Source organism: Strongylocentrotus purpuratus, unplaced genomic scaffold (genome assembly GCF_000002235.5).
Source record: "Strongylocentrotus purpuratus isolate Spur 01 unplaced genomic scaffold, Spur_5.0 spur5_scaffold_19, whole genome shotgun sequence".
Taxonomy (NCBI): domain Eukaryota; kingdom Metazoa; phylum Echinodermata; class Echinoidea; order Camarodonta; family Strongylocentrotidae; genus Strongylocentrotus; species Strongylocentrotus purpuratus.
In genome coordinates, this window is record NW_022145604.1 from 18,959,305 (window position 1) to 18,969,004 (window position 9,700).

At 36.9% G+C, this 9,700-nt stretch overlaps 1 long non-coding RNA gene across 1 annotated transcript; it reads left to right on the top strand.

Annotated features, from left to right (window-relative positions):
* Nucleotides 1-1,900: 1,900 nt before the first annotated feature.
* LOC100891215 lies at nt 1,901-3,692 on the top strand. The gene is made up of 3 exons (XR_004064963.1): nt 1,901-1,983; nt 2,922-2,980; nt 3,539-3,692. It is a non-coding gene; the product is annotated as an uncharacterized LOC100891215 (long non-coding RNA).
* Nucleotides 3,693-9,700: the final 6,008 nt, after the last annotated feature.

Sequence of the window (9,700 nt, forward strand, 5' to 3'; positions counted from 1 at the left end):
AGAAACAATGCTTTAAATTGCATGGTGACTTTGATTAAGCATCAACTATTCGTACAAAATCTTAATAACAAAATTCCAAATGCTAGTTCTTTGAAAAAGAAAATTATTCAATATTATAAAGACGAGAGATATATTAATTCTATATCTGGTATGTGCACAAATTTTTTTTACTAAATGGCAGTCACTTCAACATTTGTTTGTATGAACAATAAAGAGAGAAATTTAAGTATTCTGTTTTATTTGAGTTCAAGAAAGAACTCATTTCATTGAATTTTTGTTTGACTCAATAATATAGCATATGGGGGGGGGGCTAAAAAGTTTTTTAAAAAGTATTTACAAGTTATTTTTGTTTAACCCACCGGTATTAGTGAACTTTTTAGTGACCTCGTTTTAATTCTAAGAAATTCATGGAATTTGGTAATGTTTGTCTTTTCATTTATAACCCGCTGCCCATCAAACGTCATTAATGCTCTGAAATCATATAATAATATGAACTGCAAAGTACCAAAATTGCTCACTCAGTAGCAACATTTATTGATAATTGATTATTGATTAGGGCCTCAGAGTGGATTCCACAAACTCACAAACCCTTTTCCTCTCCACTCACAGGCACTAGTTTCTCGAATGTAGACCCTCCCCCGTTCCTTTACCCCCTCTCCCCCAAGACCCCCATCCTCTTCTCCCTACCCACGGCCATGATAAGAAATCAGCCTGATAGCGGATGCCTCTCTGTGCATTTAACAAAATAAGTACCAATTAGAGAGTCTGCCATTTTTAGCTGTTCTATAACGGAGTGTGCAAAACAAGTTTTGGCTGGAAAATGGTTACCGTTTTTAAATAAATTGAAAATGGAAATAAAAAGGTATGAAATGAAATGAATGTGAAAGAATTGAAAACGGAATGAAAAGGAATGAAATGAAATGAAATAAAATGAAAGTAAAAGGAATCAAAATCAAAATTAAAATCAAATGAAGTGGAATGATTTGAAACGAAATTAAATGAAATCAAGATAGGAAGAAAATTCTGAAGGAGATTCATATCACTGAAATATTTGTCGACGCAGGTAACAGGCAGGAGGAGACCAGCAATACCGAGACAGTTGAGCGCCCTTCCCAGCGATCTGGTAGTGGCCGAGGGTCATCAAAGGGGAGGGGTGGCGGCAGGACAAGTGTTGGACAAGGACAACGGAGCAGTGGAGGGAGCAACACTGGCACTGGTAACACCGAGAGGGGAACCGGCCAGCGCGGTTCTTCCCAGCGATCTGGTAGTGGCCGAGGGTCATCGAAGGGGAGGGGTGGCGGCAGGACAAGTGTTGGACAAGGACAACGGAGCAGTGGAGGGAGCAACACTGGCACTGGTAACACCAAGAGGGGAACCGGCCAGCGCGGTTCTTCCCGAGGTAGGCAGACATCTAGTGGGTCAACCCATAGCGGTCGGAGCGGACAAGGTGGGTCCCGTCGGCGTTATTTTTTTATGCGGCACAGATTGGGGCATGGCGCGTGTTAAACCTATGGGAAGTACGTTCTTTCCCTTCTGAATAGTGTCTGCACGTACGTGAGACTAGTCATGTTCGCTAGCGCATTAGCGCTGCAAAGAAGTTTGTATATCCATCGCGAACTATGTGTTTAGATAACATTCCTCTTTGTTTAAGTTAGTTAAGTTTTATTGACTAATTATTGTGATGTTCTCCTTATTGACGTGCTGCCTCCTCTTCAGATTTCCAATTTGATTTTAATTGTTGATGTAATGATTTTCCATGCGGTAGTGGATTACATGTAACACTATTAAAAACAGACCTCTACTACTTATACTGTCTAGTACGCACACGACCAGTATTAGTCTGTAAATCAAGACCCCTTTAAAAAAAAGCCCCAATCTGTGCCGCATAAAAAAATAACGCGTCCCGTCGGCATGGTAAGGGAGAAGCAGCGCCCTCTCCAAGCCATCAAAGTAGAAAGGCTGGACAAAGCGGCAGTACCCGACGTGAGTAGTCTCGTGGTTAATTATAATAACCATGGCGGGGTGGCTCGAGCCAGGAGGAGGGGGCAAACCCAATCTGGAATGCCTTTAATACATACAATGTGCCCCTGACAAGAAAAGGCGCCTCTGAAAATATGATACTTTATTTGTCTTGCTGGAGATTTAGAATGTGTGCCTCCATCAAAAGAATCCTGGATGAGCCACTTTAAGAATTGTGTAAGACGTTGAACTTTTATATCCATGTTCACCTCAGGATATGTGGAGGGGGGAGGGGGGCTTGTAAGATATTTCTGTGCCACTCCCCCCCCCCCCTTCCGCAAAAGAATGGTGGATTCGTCACTTTAACGAGTTGTGTTAAAATGATATTTACGGTTAACAACCAAATTATTCATACCCTCACCAAGTTTTTTGTATTTGTTTAAGTATATGAAAAATTTATTTGTCCCGATTTATGTTTCTTGAGAATGTGACATCTAAAGTTTATTATCTAAAAGTATTCAACAAAGCTCATATTCGACCAGTCCACCTTTCATCCTTGAGTTGTGAAGGAAAAAACATAAACTTTACAAGTGGTTCAAATAATTTAGTTACCTGTATATATTGTTATATAGACTCTCTGTTAGCATCTCAAGATAACTATCAGTTACGGATCCGGAATGTTCTAAACGAGGGGATGGGGGGGGGGTGTCAGAAGTGCCAATTCAGCTCAGGACACATACATGTTTATTTACAACTTTACTCTCCTATGTACTGTTGTATATTTTATACTCCCCTGGATTAGGAGAAATAGAGCTGCGCTTTATAGAATAATTGACCTGATTATTCATAAGTACAACCAATCTAATCTACATTTGGTATCTACATTTGAATATTAATACATTTCAATGCATGCGAGTCTGAAATCAATACTCTTCTTCTTCTATTTTTCTTCGTTTATCCAGATACCAAAGGACGCTATTAAGCCAGAAGTGAAAAGTAACATTTTCAATTTATTCTTCACGTGAGTAGTGCGACGTTGTTTTCTAAACGACGTTTTAATGTCATGCAAAGACAAGCCAAATTACACATCAGCTCACAATCTGGATATTTGGAAAGTTATTCTAAAGTGAAACAGTGCGGTTTATTGGAGATGATATTGGTGGTGGTGGTGTTGTTGTTCTTATTGTTGTTGTTCTTGTTGTTGTTGTTGTTTAAGTTTTGCTTTAACTACGCTTATCATTCATTGTTGAATTATTTTGCACCAGATTTTTTATTCAATATAAATAGTATCTTTATTACTAACGACATCCCAAAATATTTTCGTCGACCATATTCTCTACCAACATACTATTTTCCTGCACTAAAGTTAGCCTATCATGTTCTTCGATTCAATTCTCGTTCATTTCAGATAATGCTGCTAGTATGATCATAAGCCAATCATAAATTGATTTCTGCATCTTGATCAATAATACTTTGTCAGGTTTGAGGTATACGTATTATGATCGTACGTAGTTTTATTGATATAACATTGCATTTATCAATAAAATCACATATTTTTCTTCTTTTCTCCGTTATGCAGATCTCCATTGAATGGGCTTTCTGACTTCTTCGCTCACCCTTAGATGGCATGCAGCTAGTTCTCATCTCAGTGTTATGATTTCAATAAATAGTAAGCAAATAACTACCGTTGGTGAAGGTGATGGGACAAACTATCACTTCCGAGGCGATCTGGATGTAGCTTTCTTTCCGAAGCGAAGCTGAGGAAAGATAGCGTATACATTCTGATCGACGAGGAAGTGATAGTTTGCCATTGCCTGAAACCAAAAGGTGATTATTTGCTTTAAATTCCACATCTAAAACAATTTAACTACAAAGAGAAAAGGACCTGTATGCATCTACATAAAGACACCAGGCCAAAATTCACACCAAAAAAGTTTAACCCAACCCCTTGAGGGTACGGTGCGCGCATGTGTTTGCTTTAATTGCGCTCATTGGTAATGCGCGCTTAATTACGCCTGTTTTAGTGCGCTTTCGGATAATCTTCAGTGAAAGTGCGTTGCACTGTGTAGATAGTAGTACTATCTACACAGTGTAACGAACTTTTTGCTTCTCCCATCAATAATGGGCGAACTATCTTTCATCACGTGATTTACTTTTGACCATTCGTAGAGCAAGATTCTTAGTATGTGGAATATAACATGCATTGACAAACTGTGATAACAAATAGGTTATTTTGGTCATTATTAAATCTCGATATCACTAATAAACACCTCCTTATATAGATCCTTTATAGATTGTAATGCATTTATTGATGGCCATAAATTAAAGTATGGTATAATAACATTATATTAACTTACTAAATAAACTTATGAAATTGTTTTAAAAATGATGATAGAAGGAGTTGTTGTCATTGCAATCATAATGTTTCTTTGCCTTAATACTATACTACTTTTAGTCTACTTTTCATCTTGAATGTTGCGAACGTTTAGTTGAATTTCACAATCAATGGGATGTCATCATTTTCCTGATTTACTTTCTAAATAATGATAGGAATACTAACAACCGGGATTTCTCTTCCAAGGAAATTTGAAATCCCTTGAAATTTAAAAAAAAAAAAAATTCATATGACGATTCGAATCCTCGGTAATTAAGATTTTCGCATGTTTGTTTTGATTTTGATTTGATTTGTTTTATTCTCCAATCTCCACATACTAGATGGATTTTTTGTTTTGTTTACATGGTTACAAGGTATATACATTTTAAAGGCATGAACAAACTTCAAATTACGCATTACTCATTAATCACCGAGTAAGTCATATTAATGATTTAATCTTAATCTTTATAGAATCAACACTAAATTTTAAAACAAATATACATCTTTTCCATGTTAGGCAGTGCGATACCAATGATTCTCTGAGCTATTTTCCGTGGTCTGTCTAGCGCTTTCTTACCGTTACATGTTAGTGTGCCATGAAAACAAATTCAATTTAACAAGAGAATGGACTAGATGATCGACTGATAAAACAACAGAAGAAGAGTATTATCTAAGTGCTTTTTCTTGAGCCGTCTCAAGAAATATAATCTCTGATTAATTTACTTTTGTGTGGCATGTACATTGATTGACCAATCCAGACTGTTTGTTATGGTAGTACCGAAGTATTTATATTCCTTCACTTCTTCTACTACATTATCATGTATGGTGAGAGTTACATAATCATCCGGTACGTTCTTACGGAAGTCTACGATCATTTCCGTAGTTGTTTATATGTTTGATTATTCGTTTCAAATACTATTGCAAAATCTTCCAAAATTGGATCGTAGTCAGATCGAATAGTGTGAGTTTGGCTTTAATACAATGTTTGCCCAAGTCCCTTGCCTGTTTTTATCTACTAAATATTATTTCTTCTTTCTCAACTAAGGTATAACCTTTTACGTTTTAACTTTAATAAATATCCCCACTTCTATTTTGAAGGAAATTAAAAAGAAGAATCTTTATAATAAAAAAATTTTAAAAAATTTGTTATACTTCAGTCATTGCAAATTTGTCATGTCAAAAATCAGTGACATAAAGACGCCATATCGCAAATATGATTATGGCACTGACTGCGTATGCGGGTAAAGTCTTTTCTCCTTTTTTTTTCTTTCGTTCATCAAAAAAGATTTTTAAAAGAAAAGTGTAAACAAATAATGACGTCGTCATTACGATTCTTTATAAATAATCAAAGTCGTAACTCGTAAGTGTATTTTTCTGTTTGTCATGATTTTAGCTTGCATTAAAACTCTCTCCTGTAGTACATAATTGTGTCTAAATTGCGTTTTGTGTTAGAATGTGACGCATAAAATAATTTCTTCATGGTTGTGTGTGTTGGTAAAGTTTTTGATATGTTATTGCTATGCTTTCCATCGTTAAGAATGGGTTCATCCGACTTGTTCTGCATCATTATGTTGGATGCATGTACATTATATTAGTTTCCTTGACGAAGGAAGATGCATCTCTCAGCCTTTCTCTACCTCTCTTTATTTCTCTCTTCTGCTCGCTCTTTCAAATCTCTCTCTCTCTCTCTCTCTCTCTCTCTTTCTCTCTCTCTCTCTCTCTCCCTCTCTCTTCTCGACTTCATCTGTACACGAAATAACCTGATATCACAGTTTGGTTGTCATTTTATTAAAAATACTCTTTGCATACGAGTATTTTATTAATGGAAGCATCAGCATTCATTCTACAGGTACACTTTTCAGACATGCATGCGCATTGCTGTTCACTAGATGCTCTAGAGATGTATGTGATTAATACTTTTAACAATTATAGACATATGGCGATAAAACAAAGCATGGTTAATACATGTATAAATGAAAATCGGTAACGATAAAACAATTCTGTGTCGAAGTTTACATGGCAAACTTAGACAGTATAACCCTGTATTAAATACAATAATCTAACCTTCTTATGTAAGAGGAAAAGAATACAAAATGTAAAAAAATGTCCACGACACATGGTAAGCGCCATGAGCACCGAAAGGTGAACCTGTGCGCTATACAAGTAGCCACTATTATTATTATTATTAAATAACAATAGTCCACGACACATGGTAAATAACAATTTAAAAAATAGTCCTATCGTGTGATGGTAATTTTACACATTTCACATTTTCTGGCCATCATACCAGTGGAGGATTCAGGGGCACAGGGGGAACGTGCCCTCCCCCCCCCCCTTCCCAGCGAAAAAAAGGGGGGAAGGGGGAAGAAAAAGGGAGAAAAAGAGGAAAAGGAGGAGGAAAAGAAAGAAAAGGGAAGAAAGAAAGAAGAAAAGAGGGGGAGAGAAAAGGGGAGAGGAGAGAAATGGCGGAAAAGGAAGAAAGGGAAACGACGGAGGAGAGGAAAAGGGGGAAAAGGAGAATAATGACAAGGGAAAGAAAGAAAGGGGCATGATATGATGAGAAGATGTTTTTTTACCGGGAAAGGGGCGGGGGGGGCACGCAATTTTGCAGTGTGCATAATATGGGTTCCCTCTTGCCAGGCGAGTAGCCCCCCCCCCCCCTTTCCTCCAAAAAAAAAACATCACAAGAAGAACAACAAAAAGAGATGGAAAAAGGGGGAAAAAAGAGATTTTTTTGTGAGTTTAAGGAGAAAGGAAAAAATGAAAGAGAATTAAACAACGATAGAAGAGAGGTGCGAGAGCACGAGGAATTGCACTTTTTTAAAAAAGAATAATGGGATAACAACCAAGGGCGTCGCTAAACTTGGGGGGGGGTGTTTGGGTGCGACTTCCCCCCCCCCCCCCCCCCCATCTGTCAGAATATTGTCGGTAAAATTGCGCTGCTGTCGGGAAAAATGAGAAAATGGAGAGGGGAGAATGAGAGGGAAAGGGAAAGAAAATTAAAAAAGAAAAGGAAAAGAAAGGAAAGAGAAGAAAAGAAAAAGAGAAAGGAGAGGAAAGAAAGAAAAAGAAAGAAAAGAAAGTAAAGAAGAAAAAGGAAAAATAGAAGAGAAAAAGGAATCATAAGAAACGTGAGATGAAAGTGAGGATAGAAAGAGGGGGTAAGAGCCTGAGAGAAAGAGGGGTGGGAGTAAGAGAGAGAGGGGATGTTTGGTGGAGTCAACACGTCAAGGGGGCAAGAAAGATACGCATAGATAATTATGTTGCTGTGTCGGGTTTGCTGTGTCGGTATTCTTGCTCGATCCTCGTGTACTATATCAACGCAGTCGGTGAGATGTACTTATGTCGGTCAGCCGGAAATTTTTTTTCCCCTACGAAGTGTGACTTTTTATCGGACAAAGAAACATTTTTGAAATACCCAGACAATAATAAAGAGTAGATACAACGAATCGTCTTCTTTCTCTAATAATTTAATGAAACGAAATGAATTCAGACAAGGTTTAAGAGTAATAACTCAATGAAACGTCGAAGCTTCCGCGCTTCGCGCGGGAGAAGGAAACTGAATTCAGACAAGGATTAAGAAACGAAAACAGTACAACGAATTGTCTTCTTTTTCTAATAATTGAATGAAATGTCAAAACTTTCGCGCTTTTCGCAAGAGGGGGAAAAGTGAATTCAGACAAGGATTAAGAGTAATAATTTATTGACGAATCATCTTCTTTCTCTAATGATTTAATGAAACGTCAAATGAAACGGGAAGGAGAAAGCAATTTTACGTCATATTACTCCAGGAGGTGCCTGAAAAATGCGCCTAATGTGGTTCTAAAATTGCAAATGCTTCCTACTCTAGGAGGGAGTTCTGACCCCCTCCCAGACCCACCCCCGCCGCTCACGCCTCGCTCTGTCGCTTCGATCCATCGTTTTTCATATTTGTAATCCCATGCGATTTTGCGCTAATTCTCCACAGACAGTGAGATTGATGGAACCCCCCCCCCCCCCCCCGCCCCTGTCCCCATGATTCGTGATGACTATAATGTAAACATTTCACGGGAAATTTTACTTGAATTGGAACCTCTCGTCATTGCCCGTATAGGGATAACTGAACACACTTGTACTACCGGGAGAATGCTTTATGCAGGGATATGAGAGTTTAAAACACCTCCCTGCTTGATGCGATAATTCAGCTTCATCACTTTGATTGATTGATTGATTGATTGATTGATTTTTATTCGACAAGCTTCCAACATACAACAATATACAATAATAACAGATCAAAAATAAGTCAGTTTGAACAGGATAACCCACGAAAGCTCGAGAGCTTATTTCCAGTGGGGTCCCTTACAGACATGTATAAAATTAATCAGTTAAAATAGTAATATTTACAGACAGATAAGAAATTTAAAAGAACTACTTATTAAAGATAATAATAATAATAACAACATTAAACTGATGATAGAAATGATATTAAGTACGAGAAGAAAAAGAAGAAGGAGAAGAAGAAAAAGAGGAGAAGGAAGAAGAGGAAAATAATGATGAATTTGTAGAATTTCTATAACGTACGAAAACATAAGTATATACAACATGAAAAAGCATGAACCGACAAAAGAATAAAAATTTCAATCATATAACATGTCATTCACTTCTCTTCTCTGACTGTCAAGTATTAGGTATTCCTTTAATTTCCTCTTAAAATGATTATAGTTTCCTATTTCTTTTACACCATTGGGAAGGAAATTCCAATGTTTTATGGCATTGTAATAAAACGAATTTCCAATACTATGTACTCTTTCTGGTAAGTTAAAGTTTAATCGTCTATTTCTTGTATTATAATCATGTACGTCAGTAACAAGATCGAAGTTGGATCGAATATAATGATTCGACCTAGTATGATATATTTTATGCACGTGATGCAATACGAGTTGTTTTGATCTTTGGTCGACTTCAAGAAAACCAGCTTTAGAAAGTTCGCTGTAGCCAACATGAGTTCTTGGAGCAGAACAGTTGATAAATCTCACCATTTTGTTCTGTATAATCTTCAACTTCTTTTGATCTGACTTGTTTATGTTACAATACCATGCAGGGTTAGCATAGTCAAATAAACATTGAATAAGAGCAAAACAGAGTGTACGTCTTGCTTTTAAATCCATACAACTTTGATATCTGTACAAAAATTTCAGACGAGAATTTGCTTTTTTTACAACTGATTCTACTAAAGATGAAAATGAAATTGCGCTAGCCAACTCAATGCCTAAATACTTCACAGACTCTTTTCTCTTGATTGCTTGATTATTGTGTGTCACTTTGAATTCAAATGACTTTTTAGAACTACTTTTAGAACAAAATAAAATGCTTTCTGTTTTTCCTAAG